The following is a 15636-nucleotide window of genomic DNA, read 5'->3' as shown; positions in this document are numbered from 1 at the left end:
CTCCTCATTTGCATAATACTAAACTTGGTTGAATATTTTCACTCCCCCTTCACTTGGCCAAACTTGCGTGTACAGCATGTGTCCCCGGCGTAGTGAGGAAGAGTATAATGTAGGGTAAAAAATAAGCCCAAGAAGATGACGGGAGGTTGGATACTGAGATGGACCCTACGTGGTGCGGAGGACAGAGGATGAGGAAGATGATGATGAATGAGGAAGACGATGATGATTGATGAAGGCTATGAAGAATGAGGAAGACTATGCTGAATGAGGAAGACTATGATGAATGAGGAAGGCTTTGTAGAATGATGGAGGCTGTGTAGAATGAGGAAGGCTTTGAAGAATGAGGAAGACTACTGTGTTTTCCTCCCCTCCCCGCCGCACCCCACCGCCCCCGGCTGTCATGCTCTCAACACCCTCCTGGGCCCCCTGTGGAGCAGAAAATCCCCCGTTGAGAACTGCTACTTTACAAGGAAGACAACTTTTAAATCCAAAGTGACATTAGTCTGTCACCCAACATTCTTAATATGGCTTGACGTCTCGAGGGTTTCAGATGACATCATCAAGACTGTATCTAAATATGTAGCAATGTGCAGACAGGAGTGAAATAGCCAACAAGTTGTGTTCACATGCCAGTGTACATTATTTCTTATTACTGACACCACCACGCAAGTTGCCTGCAACGCTTCGACCTTGGGGGTCAATATTCTGATCCAGGGGTGGGGAACCTATATCAAGGCCGTTTATGGGCCTTGATGCCGTCTTATCCAGCCCCGAAATCATTTTAATGTTATGCAGTTTCACATGAACACGTTTTGTAAAATGTTAGAAACTGAATTTGCAATAAAAGTAAGTTATATTTTCAGGGGACCTAGTGAAGGTGGGGTGTGTTGTAAAGTTGGCCACCTTCAATATAGGCCTAAAGTGCAGGAGGAGACCCTGGTTTGTGTTCATAGTAGGACGTAATATAATTTCAAGTGGCCACTTCAATGAAAAAGGTTTCCCAGCCCTGTTCTAAACCCTTGGGCCAAAATGGCTGCCCACCCCAAAGGCCTCACATTCAAAAAGCTTCAGGGACTTGCCTGCCTCTATAGGAGGAGGTATTAGGGGTATAAATCACATGACAATACGATTCGATAGCGATTTTATTTTCAATACTTAAGAATGCCCCACGATTCGATTTGCTGTAGAATCGAAGCATCAATACCGATTATCATTTACACCCCTAGGAGATATATTCAGGAATACCCATCGGATCGGCAAACAATGGCGCTACTACACTACACTACACTACACTACACTACACTCAACATTACATTACACTACACTACACTACACTACACTACACTACACTACACTACACTACACTACACTACACTACACTACACTACACTACACTACACTACACTACACTACACTACACTACACTACACTACATTACACTACACTACACTACACTACACTACACTACACTACACTACATTACACTACACTACACTACACTACACTACACTACACATTACACTACACTACACTACACTACACTCTACACTACACTACACTACACTACACTACACTACACTACACTACACTACACTACACTACACTCTACATTACACTCTACACTACACTACACTACACTACACTCTACACTACACTACACTACACTACACTACACTACACTACACTACACTACACTACACTCTACATTACACTACACTACACTACACTCTACACTACACTACACTACACTACACTACACTACACTACACTACATTACACTACACTACACTACACTACATTACACTCTACACCAGTGGTTCCCAACCTTTTTCTTAAGGGACCCATGTTTTTACTATTGTAAGCTTTGGTGACCCAACCACGCGAGCACCCGCATGAGACGGAGTCACAAGATGCCCTCTGTTTCCTGCGAAAACTAATTTTAGTTATTTTTATTCCTCAATTCGTCTTTTGTCAAATATAGAATAATGTTTAATGTAGCACTTACAATTTGTTGCTTCTATGCATTTATTAGTTAAATGCTTTGTCTTTTATTCAACATGGGCTATATATATATTTAAAATGAAACCCCTTAAAATCAAGAGGGCTCCGTGACCCCCTGTGGATCTTTGGCGACCCATAGGTTGGGTCACCAAAGCTTAAAATAGTAAAAACATGGGTCCCCTAAGAAAAAGGTTGGGAACCACTGCTCTACACTACACTACACTACACTACATTACACTACACTACACTACACTACACTACACTACACTACACTACACTACACTCTACATTACATTACACTCAGCTGATGCTTCTATCCAAAGTGACTTACCGTACAGTAATTTACAGGGTATTGGTTACAGTCCTTGGAGCAATTATGTGCCTTGCTTAAGGGTGGGGATTTGAACCTGCAACCATGTGCTCTACAATCCACCTCCATAGCCATTACACGACAGCTGCCCAAAACTATGAATGTGGTTATCCTGTTTGGGTTGTCCAAATTTATACGCATGACTTTTTTCATTCAAATGTGCATAAATTGTTTCTGTATGTTATAACGCATTAACATTGACAGGATGCTGCAACTAAAGTAAAACAGACATAATGAGTTTTACACTTTTGCAAAGTAGCCTACACACAGAGATACCCTCTACACACACGTGCATGCCTATGCTTATGCACGCGTGCACACACATGTACGCACGCACGCACACACACACACAGGTCCTCAGTAGGCCTACCTTTAGTGCAGCAGGGTGTGGGGTTTGTTGGCCGGTGTCTCTGTAGGAAGGGTGTGTGTGTATATGTGTGGTGGTGTGTGTGTGTCGGTGTGATGCTGCACCATCAGCTAAATCCACTCCGCCGATCCCGGGACCACGCCGCCGACGAAGCTCGTGCCATCTGTTCCCGTTCCTTCCTGCGCTCGTGAGCAAGAGCGGGGATGAGAGACAAGACAAGACAAGACAAGACGAAGAAGAGAAGTCAGGATGGGTTATCTCTCTTGACGTGCCTCGTGTCGTGCGCAGATCAGATATAGGCTGCCTACCTACCGGACGCACGCGCGGTTCTCCTCGACAGCTACGGCAACTAAACGACGCTCAGCAGAGCGAGGCGAGAGAGGCCGGTATGGCGCACGCAGCCTGCATCAATTTTACAGGAGCGCGACACGGCGCGAGTTACCTATCGTATCTATCTATCTACGGTGGCCTATCTCGCTCCTCACTGCGGGTCTCCAGTGGCAACGGTCGGCGGCGCGAGCCAAGCCACCAGCCAACAAAAGCACCTGCTCACGAGTTGCCGTTAATCCGCTTCCAGGCTCAGCAGGGCAACCCCGCTATGTGTCTTATCCCCGCTTACAACCCAACCGCTCCTCAAGTCTGTAACGAGTGTGTCAAGTAAATTAATAAGAGTAAGCATAGTGTTGATAAAGCACCATCCTACGGCCTGCCACACTATCAGGAGCGTCATAGAGAAGAGAGGACACCTCACCTGAGAGAGAGAGAGAGAGAGAGAGAGAGAGAGAGAGAGAGAGAGAGAGAGAGAGAGAGAGAGAGAGAGAGAGAGAGAGAGAGAGAGAGACTCACGGTGTCTGCGTAATCTAATGTCGCCAAGGTGTCTGGTGCTGCTATATCCGCAGGAGGATGGCACGCGAAAAAAGCTTGCTAGTGTCCCTTTCCCCTCCGTAGCACCCCCGGTTATTCCCAGTTATTCCCCGTTGGCTGCTGTATTCCGCTCTCGTGCTGTAGGACACGCCAGTCCGCAGTCTCCAGTTTCTGACTCGTGGTTTCCAAGACTACCGTGTGTGTGTTGCCCGCCCCGCGAGCGAGCAGCGCTGCATTCCGACAGCACCAGACTGGCCAACCTGCGCGCTCCCCTTAGCTGCTTGCCTCGCCTGCCCTGGCTGCGTGCGTGCGTGCGCGCACCCGCCCCACTGTCTGCAACATTCCATTCCCCAGCAGGTTGTAGCGTGTGCGCGTTCACGACACTTCACTTCACGGGGACACTTCCGCATCCCGGTAAGGTAGCCTACGACCAAAGCACGAGGAACATCGCAAACACATGCTGCCTGCCACACTAAGCTGTTGGGATAAACCCAGAACAGTTCCTTCCTAAAATAAATAAATAAATAAATAAATAAATAAATAAATAAATAAAAACAAGCACTGACAATAGCCCTGTGCTAATAGTATTGTGAAATTATGTCATACAATATCTGTGGGCCCTAACAATAGCCCACTAAATTAACTCATGCTGATACTTAAACTCAACTGTAATTGATTGATTGGTTGATTGGTTGATTTATTAATTGTCTGTAATTGATAGATTGGTTGATTGATTGATTGATTGATTGGCTATCTAATTTAATAGTGAACTATTGGATACTGTACTACAAGAGTGTCGCCTAATACTATTGGAGAGCGTGGTGTAGCCGTGTAGGCTAATGTACACTGTGCAATAATGATCATTACTGTAATAAAATGATCATGTGTGCCACTTGGATCACTTTTTTGAGTGTCTTTTTCTCTTTTTTTTCTATTTATTTCTATGTATTGACTCAGAGGGCCTGTACAAGAGTTCCTACGGTATATGCCTGGACTACTGGCCCATGTACAAATGGCAAATAAAAAACTTTGACTTTGACACAAGAACAATACAGTGTACAAGACACAGTGCAGTACAGTACAAGACATCCAGGGCAGTCACATTGGTGAAGTTGTAGCAGGAGCAACAAAAAGCAGCATGTGGTGTGTGGTGCATGTGGTGTATCATGTCACAATTAAAGGTGTACTGTGTATTATTTTTAGTAGTTTATTTGCAGAATTCATGCTGCCCATTCACAAATGTTACCTTCTCCACAAGTACTTTCCACCGCCATTACATTGTATTCATTATGACTGTGAAAATGGCACTTTTCATATATGGTGATCTTCTCCATGGTCCGCCATTTAGAATTTCCAGAAATAGACATTTTAGCTGTAAAACTTACTATACTTTGGTCATACTATATAAAGATAATATTATTCAGTAAATATCAATGAAAAGATTAAATTTGTCAATAGGCAGCGCAGTTTCTTTTTTAAAAGTTTTTTGTTGCTGTCTTTTTCGACTTTATTTGATAGGACTGAGAGGTGGACAGGAAGCGAATTAGGAGAGAGAGAGATGGGGAGGGGTCGGCAAAGGACCCAGGCTGGGAATCGAACCCGGGTAAGCCGCATGGCAAGCGTGTGTCCTACCGGTTGGCCACGGCAGGGCCAGGCAGCACAGTTTCAATGAGCAGCATAGTTGCAGTACGGCCACCATCCTACACCAGAACAGGATTAGGCAGATTTCAGACATTTAGCCATTTAGCTAGCCTATGCAGTAATCCAATAATATTTGTTTAATTTAGCTTGTTTATACAATAATCCAGTAATCAGTGGCACACACATTATTGGAGGCAGGTGATGAAGGGGGAGCAGGGAGCATGTGGAACTTCCAGCTGCCTTACTAGGCAATATAGCGTCTATATATTATATCAATGCATTATGGTCACATGCTTTTGATCGTCAAACATTATAATGTCAACATGGACCACATTACATAAATTGTGCCAAAGACTTCCAAAATACAACTTTCAAAAAGGGCATTTTTTTGTCCAGTCAGCCACCTGGCTCTCCGGCATCCAGCCTCTGTTAAAGAGAAGCACCTGAAGAAGGGCGGAGCACAAAAGGTTAAACTTGGCAGAACAACAGCCATTCGTAACAAGGGCAAAGGGGTGGATGCTTTAGCACCACCTCGTCCCTATCTGTGCATGCCTATGCAAGTAATGTTTGTTTAACCCATTGTGTCCTGGAGACACATATACGCTGCATTCAAGTTCTTGAGATTTCCGCTGTTTCATTAAAAATGTGGGTACGTTAGAGCTGAATGAACACATTCTAAAGCAAAACGAGGGCCCTAGCTTTTACATGTAACTCATGTCATGTTTGTATGCGCTTTGGAGACTGAGATATGTAGGATTTCATAGGCAGAGGGCACCCTTTCCCAAAAAGGGCTTAGGACAAAATGGGTTAATGAAGCCATCTTATACAGTAATCCAATAATATTTGTTTAAATCAGCCAGCCTATTGTAATCCAATCATATTTGTTCAATTTACTCCACAAGAAGTCTGATGTTTAAATGTATTTGTATGTTGTTGTTTTTCCCCTCCCTTATTGTTCTTCTGTTTTTAATTATTATTATTATTAATATTATTTTTTTACTGTCTTCTGACATTTTTATGTGATATGGATCCCGCTGTGTCTGAATCAAAAAATTGAATTGAGATTTTTTTTTCCATCTTATTTTATATTTGTTTCAATGTCAACATCATAATCATTATTATTATTAGTAGTAGTTGTAGTAGTAGTAGTAGTAGTAGTAGTAGTAGTATCATTACTACTATTATTATTTAAAGAAACTACATTATTATTGTCAATCATCCATGCTCAGAGAGTCTCTGAATGTGATTGGACATCTCTGTGTCATGTGACGTCAGTGTGTGATGTCACTGCGGGGGATGTGATTGGCTGGTGAAGTGTTAATCTGTTATTGTTGATCCTTTTGAATGAACCAGCCGTTTTACAGATGGATGGAAGTAATTAGGGGGCTTATTGACAGTGTGTGTGTGTGTGTGTGTGTGTGTGTGTGTGTGTGTGTGTGTGTGTGTGTGTGTGTGTGTGTGTCTGTGAGGGGTGGTGAGGGTCAAGGCCAAATGACAACCCCACCCCACCCACTGAGACACAGACACAGACACAGACACACACACACACACAGACACAGACACAGACACAGACACAGACACACACACACACACACACACACACACACACACACACACACACACACACACACACACACACACACCGTAATCCCTTTTCCCAAGGGGCCTCCTGTAGGCTGCTGCTACTGTATTTGACAATAAGGTTTGAACCTAAATCCCCAATAAGGGGGGCGCATACACACACATTACATTACATTACACTGGATTTGGCAGACACTTTTAAATGAAGCGTGCACACACACAGACACACATACACAAGTACACATGTGCACGCACGCACATGCACATACATTACACACAGACACACAAACAGAAGCACACGTGCACACACACTGCTTATTCAAGACTGTTACTTTACCCTAATTCACGTCCTCACAGCACTTAATCAGACACTCCTAATGGACTCCCCCTCCACATTAGGACAGCACCTAATATTCAACGCCATATTCTGGCTTCTTTTTTTCTTTTAAAGGGACACTGTGCAGGAAATGGTCAAAAAGGTACTGCAACTATGCTGCTCATTGAAACTGGGCTGCCTATTGCCAAATTTGATCTTTACATGAACGTTTATAAAACAAATATTTTCTTGTTTGGTCCAAGCACAGTCATTTTTGCAGCTAAAAATGGCTATTTTTGTAAATTCAAAATGGCGGACCATGGAGAAGATCACCCTTTTCATGTATGAAAAGTGCAATTTTTCCAGTCTGAATACTTAGAATTTGATGCTGGTGGTAAGTATTCATGAAAAAGGTAACATTAGTGAATGGGCAGCCTGAATTCTGGAAATAAGCAACTAAAACTCTCACACAGTGTCCCTTTAAAGCTACCAACCGATTCAATTTATTTTATTTATCGTTTTTTTAAGTGAAGCTGTTTTTACTCTGTTAAATTATTTCCACGGTTTTTAACTCTACCGTTTTATTCTGTTTTTACTTTGCTTTTTTGTTGCTGTTTTTAGTTTTCCTTTCTTATTGTTAGAGCAGTTTGAGTGGCATCTTAGGTATCAATGTGTGCTTAAAAAAAAAAAAAAAAACATTTTATAAACACTGCAAATCATCGCTACATCATAAGCTGTTAAAGGCTCTGTTCGTTCACAGCTGCATCGTGGCACCTCCACACACTGACACTAGGGAGCGAGAGGAGCCTAATCATGATGTGCATCCAGTTGAGAAGGAATATTTTATTGACAACAGAGCAGGGCTCGACATTTCACGTGTCTCAAATACTGCACTTGTGTCAGTGCATAGACTTTTGGTGCATAGTGCACACAGAGCACAGAGGTCTTTAGTGTGGGGGGAAAGTAATGAGTTTCAGTGCACATTAGTTTCAGCGTGAGGCCCCTACGCACTGAAACATAAATGGTTGAAGTTCACAAGTGTGCCAACGTTTGAGCCATTGAAATCATGCCCAAGATAGGAATTAAAAATCATATTTCATGCCAAATCATCTCTTCGGTTAATGTAAATTGTGTTGTCCTTTGTTTTGCTTTGCTGTTTATTGCCACCCTCTCTTTTGAGACATGTTATTTAGTCTGACTGAAATCCCATTTTACTTTGTAAAATCGTTCCGATCTGAAAGACAGCATGAATTCTATCCCTCAGAATGGGTTCCAGATCTTGGGCTCCAATCAGAGAGCGGGGAGGGGTGGACAGGCGATGACTGCAGTTTTGAAGAGATACGATTGGCTATGGGGTACATACAGTACATACATGCCGAATGACACATTAGTAATGCCCAATAAACGGCCATGGGCAGTCGTAAACCACACCTTTCCTACGACAAATTGCATAGGTAGCCTCCAGACGATCTTACTTGTGAAAATCGGTATACTGGGACTGCTGCGAATATTCATTTCCCTTGTAATAAGTCCAGTAAATATATATTGATGTGTAATAACCATCATGGTGTGAGAGAGGGAGAGGGAGAAAGAAAGGAAAGAAAGAAAGAGGGAGAGAAAAGGGTGTGCTAAAACGTTTTTATTTCAACATTCTGTACGCCATATTCCAATAGTACCATATGAGCCTACAAACCATAATTTGAGGTCCAAATACAGTGGCGCCAGTTAGTATTGGCACCCTTGAAGCTTAAGCACATTATGAGACATCTCCAGACAACAAATAAGGTCAACCATGATTTTTCTATAGATAGCTTGTGGTTGATACTAAATGTAAAAATGATCAACAGCAAGGAATACTAAACTACGAGAGGGAAAAAATTGAGAAGCTAAAGCTCCTGGAACCACTGGTATTGGCACCCTTTACTGGATACCATTGTGGAAACCTAATTTGACTCAAATATGGTAGATAACAAATGGGAATCACCTTTGACAAATTGCTTTTGCCCATAGGACATGAATTAGGCAAGGATTTTTTTTATATTTGTGTTTTAAATAGCCACCTGTTACATCTTGTGCGTCTTTGACAAATGTGAAGACAGATGGGCTGCCTGAGGACACCAGAAATACAATTATTTGCAAAAACAAGACCTCCAAATAATAAAAAGGTCATCTCAAAATACCCTAGTATACCATTTCCAACACTGGGTTATTCAGATATTTGCCAAACAGGGAGCTGTAAAGAACATCCTTGGATGTGGGGTTAAGGGAAGAAATTATGATAGTAGTCTGTAGAAGTCGGTGCAAATAATGACAAACCACAGGGTCTAACATCTACAGACCTGAAGGTCAACTTTGAACTGTTTTGGGAAGTTTTTTCCAATAAGCATCACATGTTAAACACTACACAAAGTTTTGGTTTTTGGTTGGAGGCAAAGACAGACCACATTGCTTCATGAAAGTCATAAAAGGGAACACCTGAAGTCTGTATAAGAGAATACAGGGAAAACACAGCCCTTTTATGAATGTTTTAAGGTCAGATGAAGCAATAGTACAGCTTTCCAGTGATGCACACAAACAGCATGTTTGCATATTCTGTCAGAAAGTCTTTAAGGAAAAGGAAACCCTACCAAAAATCAAGCATGGTGTCAGATCTATAATATTATGTCACCCCATTGATGCATTAGGTATTGGAGGCTTTGACCATATCACAGGTATCATGACAGGCATCACAGGTATCATCATTTACAGGAAAATGTGTAACCATGTGCAAGAACACTTGGTTTGAGGTGAAGATCATGTTCAGCAAGACAAAAACCCAAAGCACACATCCAAATGCACACATCAAAATGCCACTAGAGAAGTGCAAGAAGCTCGTAGACGAATACCAAAACCTTTGGAGGCTGCCTTTGCCGTCTAATGGTGCGAGACCAATCTGTTAAGGAGGGGTGCCAATATTCATGGACATGCCCTTTTTCATGTTTTTGCTTGAAATTCCAAAATTCCTTTGGAAAAAATACTTTGCTATTCTAAATATCTTTGGACCTTCAATTAAAAGATCCTGTTGCTAAAAGTAATTTATATATTCATTTATTTCTGGATATACTGCACATTTTGTAAATAAAATTAAGGGGTGCAAATACTAACTGGCGGCGCTGTAAGTGTTTTGTGTCCCGCGATTGTATTTTGTCTCACTATTCTTAAGTATGAGGGATTCATTTCCATTTAAATTGCAGTCTGTGGAGTATGGACTAACTCAGAGATTCAGACTTCAGACCAGTCATAAGAGTGAAATGTCACAAAAAGAGAACCAGGGAGGCAACTTTGTGTGATGGGTCGTGTTTTTTTTCTTTTGCAGGGTACAGAAATGCAGATCAGATTATTTGTATACAAAGTGAAAATCAACTTAATATCATAACAAATAATACAGGTTTGGGGAGGGGGTGAAAGAAGTTGAATAAAAATAAACAGCAAGAAATAACATCTGCATGATCGCAACACATGCAGGCTTTGTAATGATATTAGCCCAAAATAAAAAGCTGCAGTGAGCATTCAGTCAGTCAGTCAGTCAGTCAGTCAGTCAGTCAGTCAGTCAGTCAGTCAGACAGACAGACAGACACACACACACACAGACACAGACACACAAATCACTTGCACTGGCCCACACCCTTCTTCAAACACAGTCACAGACGGACACACACACATGGTTGGTCCCTCGCTCAAACGCACATGGTTGATAGGTCGGTCGGGGGAGAGGGGGTGAAACAAGTGTAATTAGTTTAATAAAAATAAATAAGAAAATGAACATCTGCATGATAGCAGCATGTGCATGCTTTGTATAAAGCCCAAAATAAAAAGCTGCAGTGAGAATTCTGTCAGTCCCCCACACACAAAAGCAAAGAAAAACACACGTGCCACACACACAAATCACTTGCGCTGGTCCACACACACACACAAATCACTTGCGCTGGCCCACACACACACACAAATCACTTGCACTGGCCCACACAGACAGACACACACACAGACAGACACAAGCAAAGACAAACAGACATGACACACACACACACACACACACACACACACAAGCAAAGACAAACAGACATGCCCCCCCGCCCCCCCCACAAACACACACACACGGTTGGTCGATCGGTACGGGGGAGGAGGTGAAACAAGTGTAATAAAATAAGTCATACAAAAGTAGATAAGAAAAAAATATGAACATTTGCATGATGCCAACACATGCATGCTTTGTAATATAAACCCAAAATAAAAAGATGAAAAACATTTAGTAACACACACACACACACACCCTCTTGCAAAGAAAAACAACTCAAGCAACTCCCTGACACAAAAGCCACCCTCAAACAGTCTCTCAAACACACTCGCACACATGGTCGGTCACTCACACAAACACAGTCAGTAGGTTGGTGTGGTATAAACCCAATGCAGTGAACATTCCCTCTCTCTCTCTCGCACACACACCACTTGCACTGGCCCACATCCTCTCAAACACATTCACACTGTCAGTCGGTCACTCGCACATACATGGTTGGTAGGTCGGTCTTTTGCACGCCCACACACACACACGGTTGGTAGGTTGTTTGTAAAGCTGGTCGGTAGATCGCGCACACACACACACACACACACACACACAAACACACACACACACACACACACACACACGGTTGGGTAGGTCAGTCAGTCGGTTGCACACACGGTCTATCACGCGCACACACGATCGGTAGGTCCATCACGCACACTCAGTAAATAAAATGAAATGCCAGGGAGTAAGCTAGAACAGTGAACTTGGACATGAGTTGTAGATTCTGAGTGCTCCTCCCTTCCACTGAGAACAACACTTTTGTACCACCAGGACTGGGTCCCACTTTGTGCGTATTTATGCCTTTGTCCATGTCAGAGCCACTAACATTTAGACTATCAGCACAGTCTCCCCCTAGCACTGATGTGCAAGGGCTGTCTTTATTGTGTTAGTTCATATGTCTGGTTTTTGCCATTTCAGTACATACGTGTCCCTTTGTGGCGTTGGTTAGAATTCTTGTGTGTATGTATGTGTCTGCACTTCGCTATGTCCATGATGGTGTGGCTGACAGTGGGGGGCCTACTATAATAAGCGTGGCTGGCCCCCGTTTTCCCTGGGTGGCAGGCGTATAGGGCGTGGGTCTTGACCTTGATGGGCTGCCTGCGTGTGTCAGGCTGGTTCACCTCCGGGGGCCAGCTGCCTTTCAGGGTGGCTAGTCTCAGTCAGGCAACGCATGCGCGGGACGAGCATGAAGTCGTACATGATGGCGTCCGTAGCACCACAGGTCACGCCCAGTACACCTGCAGGACGAGAGAAGAGCAGAAACCATATTATAGTTACATGTGAGCTGCAGAGACATCGGAGCAAGAAAGAATGATCTTAAAAGTGATGGCTCAGAGTAGATTCACCCTAATGCCATTCGAACCGTGACATCCATCCAGTAGTCCACCCGAAGTGTTTTCAACCTTGGGTGAACACTAGCCGAGTTACCGAGTTATTCTGAATAGCTTAGTACAAGTGCAAATGGATCTTCACAGTATCTCAAAACTTATTTTAGCGCGCCAAGTTTGGAGATGCTGTTAAGATCCATTAGCGCTTGTACTAAGCTATTCAGAATAACTCGGTAACTCTGCTAATGCTCGCCAAAGGTAGAAAACAATTCAGGTGGACTACTGGATGGATGTCACGGTTCAAATGGAATTAGGGTGAATCTACTCCGCACCATCGCTTTAAGACATGCAGTGCATGCCGCATTCTGCAAAACACCAATACATAATGTAATATCTTATTTAATAGAATACTTTTTGACACAGCAACAGTGACTACTTTCAGGTCAGATACAATAGATTTATGCAGTCTTCACTGTTAGTTTACCAACAAGTATAATCATGTTTTTAATGTATAATTTGTATGTAATTTTTCTTACCCAGTGGCTCATGAACTTCCTCTTGAACATAGCAGGGGCGAAGGATACAGTATGGCAGGGTTCATTTCAGCTCCAGTGTAGAACATCTGAAGCAAACAAGTAGTGTTCAGAGGTGAGAATCTCTACACATCCAGTGTGTGTGTGTGGACCCAAATAAAACAGTTTAAGGGTGAGAGCAAGTTCACACACACACGCACACAAAAAAATCTCCTTGTGCTTCACCTGTCTTTTTCAGAGAGCAGAGTAGAGCAGACGTTTCAGGGTTCTGCCTTCATCAGTGTGCAGGTGAGCACAGAGCACTGATGAAGGCATAACCCTGAAATGTCTGCTTGTACAGAACACTTCAGTCTCAAAAGACAGATAGCAATGCTGCCATTTTTTAAACATATTTCCTCACTTTCCGGGAAAGATTATATAACTAAATTACTTTTCTTGCTTGGAAATTGAACGCAGTGTCCCCAATGCATTTATACTCATTGAAGTACAGTTTATTTGAAGAGTTTTGACCTTTACTGAACTCTTTAAAGATACTGCTATTATTTTGAGCATAACTGTATGAGAAAGAGGGTGCAATGTGAGTGTGTGTGTGTGAGACTGTGTGACACTCACTCCCATGAGATTGGCCATGGTGACAGAAGGCGATGGCCATGGGAGCGGAGCCCATGCGTCCCTTGCTCCTCTCACCCGTTGCAGGAAAGATGCAGATGCCTGGTCAGGAAGAGCTCCACAGTGGTGGCCATGCCCAATGCTGATGCCAGACTGAAGCAAGGTTCTGTACTGCATGTTTACTCCAGGACATCCAGAAGTGGCTGACTTGTGTTTGCATTGCTTGCAGTCTTTTGAAGGGGTAGATGTTGTAGTGGACTGTTTTGAGATCTCCAGTGGCTAGGCCAAGCAGCAGTGTGTTTGGAATGATGTAGTTGATGTAAAACTAGTGCTCACAGTGCTTTCTTTGGCAAGGTTGGCAGATAGCTTAAGCACGGTCAGGAAATCTCTGAAGGTAAGGCCTCCTCCGCCACCAAGACTCTGCAGGGCTTTTTGATGACCTTGACAGGAGCTTCGGCAGGACCATTCCGGTGGGGTGAATCGGCTGGAAACATTCTCCACATCCAGCAGATACCATTTTTTGCAACATACCTTCCAAGTAGTCCTTGGTTTTACCGTCTTTACTGGTTTTACTCTCAGGTAAGAATACATTTCTTACAGGACAGGTTCCGCCCCAACGAAGTTTGTTCCAGGATCCGACCAGATATTCTACGGATGACCATGGAGAGAAGTGAATCTTGCCGACAGTCATGGTGCTGGATGAAGGCACTGCCTCCCACCCTGCCCCACCCCGCATCCTGACACTCAGGAAACAACCAGCCGCTCCCCATGCCCATGCAACTGCCCCGACCAGCCGCCCTAGACCGCCTAAGTGCTCTTCGTCCAACAGCTCGTGGACCGCTGCCACTGCTGCCGCCGGAGGTCCGGACCTGGGCCGTGCGCCGGCCTGGACCACAACCGGGTGCAGTGCCCCCAGCTGACCCCAGGCGAGCACTGCAGTAAACGCCATCCTCTGCACTCCAGTGACTCTGCCTCCCACCTGCGTAGCGACTTATTTCACTGACCCCATTGGCCACCCACCTCAAGGAAGCCAAAGGACCGGACCACCACTCAGCACTCACAGCACCCGGAATCCACCACCAATCTCTGACGTCAGTGCTGCTCTGGATCTCAACAACTCTGCCTGCACAGAAGGCTGCCAGCCTGCCTTCATGCAAGCAACCCAAAGAGAAGAGAGGATAAAGTCCGGCTATTTGGCTACACCATCGAAGATGACAAGTTGCATATCATGGTTGCGGTCAACTTCTCCAAGAAGAAAAAAAAAAAGTGCCCTGGCCAGGACTTGCTCATAGACAAAGAGAGAGCTGAGAGAACAAACACCAGAACCACTCACCAGAAGAGAGCTGTTAAGCCAAGCCTCAGGCCTCTATTACCTCCTTGGTCTTGTGGCCCCAACAAAACAGAGGGGGGACCATCATGACCACAGGGCCTTCCAAGAGGCAAAAGTAATGTACTGTGCAGCAGACACCGGGGATGCTGCCTTGGCTCAGCTCTGCATATTCTTCAAGGAGCTTTATGGCATCATCTCTGAGCTCGCTGAACAAGTCTCACACCGCCAGACCCAACTGAAAGACCATATGCAATCACCTTCTCTGATGGCAGTGAGCATGCACATGGTCTGGGCTGTACCTGCGGTGGAGCTACAGCAATGGTGTCGTGAGAGTAGTTGGGGACAATGCCAAGCTGACCCCTCTTAACCACAAAGATGACCATGTGAAGGCGAAGATGTGCGGAGCAGTATTTGCAGCACGGCTGCCAAAATGCTTCCAAAAGCACTGCCTAATCGAGGTCAAAAAGTGGCATCACCTAGTCGACAGCCAGAACATCTTGGGTGCCATACAGCATGAAAGTTATGGATACCAAACTTTCTACGCAAACAGAGTTGGTGAGATCGAGAGCAGCACTGACATCAGAGATTGGTGGT

At 44.0% G+C, this 15636-nt stretch overlaps 1 long non-coding RNA gene across 1 annotated transcript; it reads right to left on the bottom strand.

Moving 5' to 3' along the window:
• Positions 1 to 11866: 11866 nt before the first annotated feature.
• Positions 11867 to 14366, bottom strand: LOC134443537 (uncharacterized). The gene is made up of 3 exons (XR_010033691.1): positions 13716 to 14366; positions 13107 to 13192; positions 11867 to 12480 (listed from the first exon to the last, which is right to left on the bottom strand). It is a non-coding gene; the product is annotated as an uncharacterized LOC134443537 (long non-coding RNA).
• Between the last annotated feature and the right edge of the window lie 1270 nt (positions 14367 to 15636).

The sequence above is a fragment of the Engraulis encrasicolus genome, chromosome 1, assembly GCF_034702125.1.
Source record: "Engraulis encrasicolus isolate BLACKSEA-1 chromosome 1, IST_EnEncr_1.0, whole genome shotgun sequence".
NCBI classification, from domain to species: Eukaryota; Metazoa; Chordata; class Actinopteri; order Clupeiformes; family Engraulidae; genus Engraulis; species Engraulis encrasicolus.
This window is presented reverse-complemented; position numbering and strand designations above follow the sequence as displayed.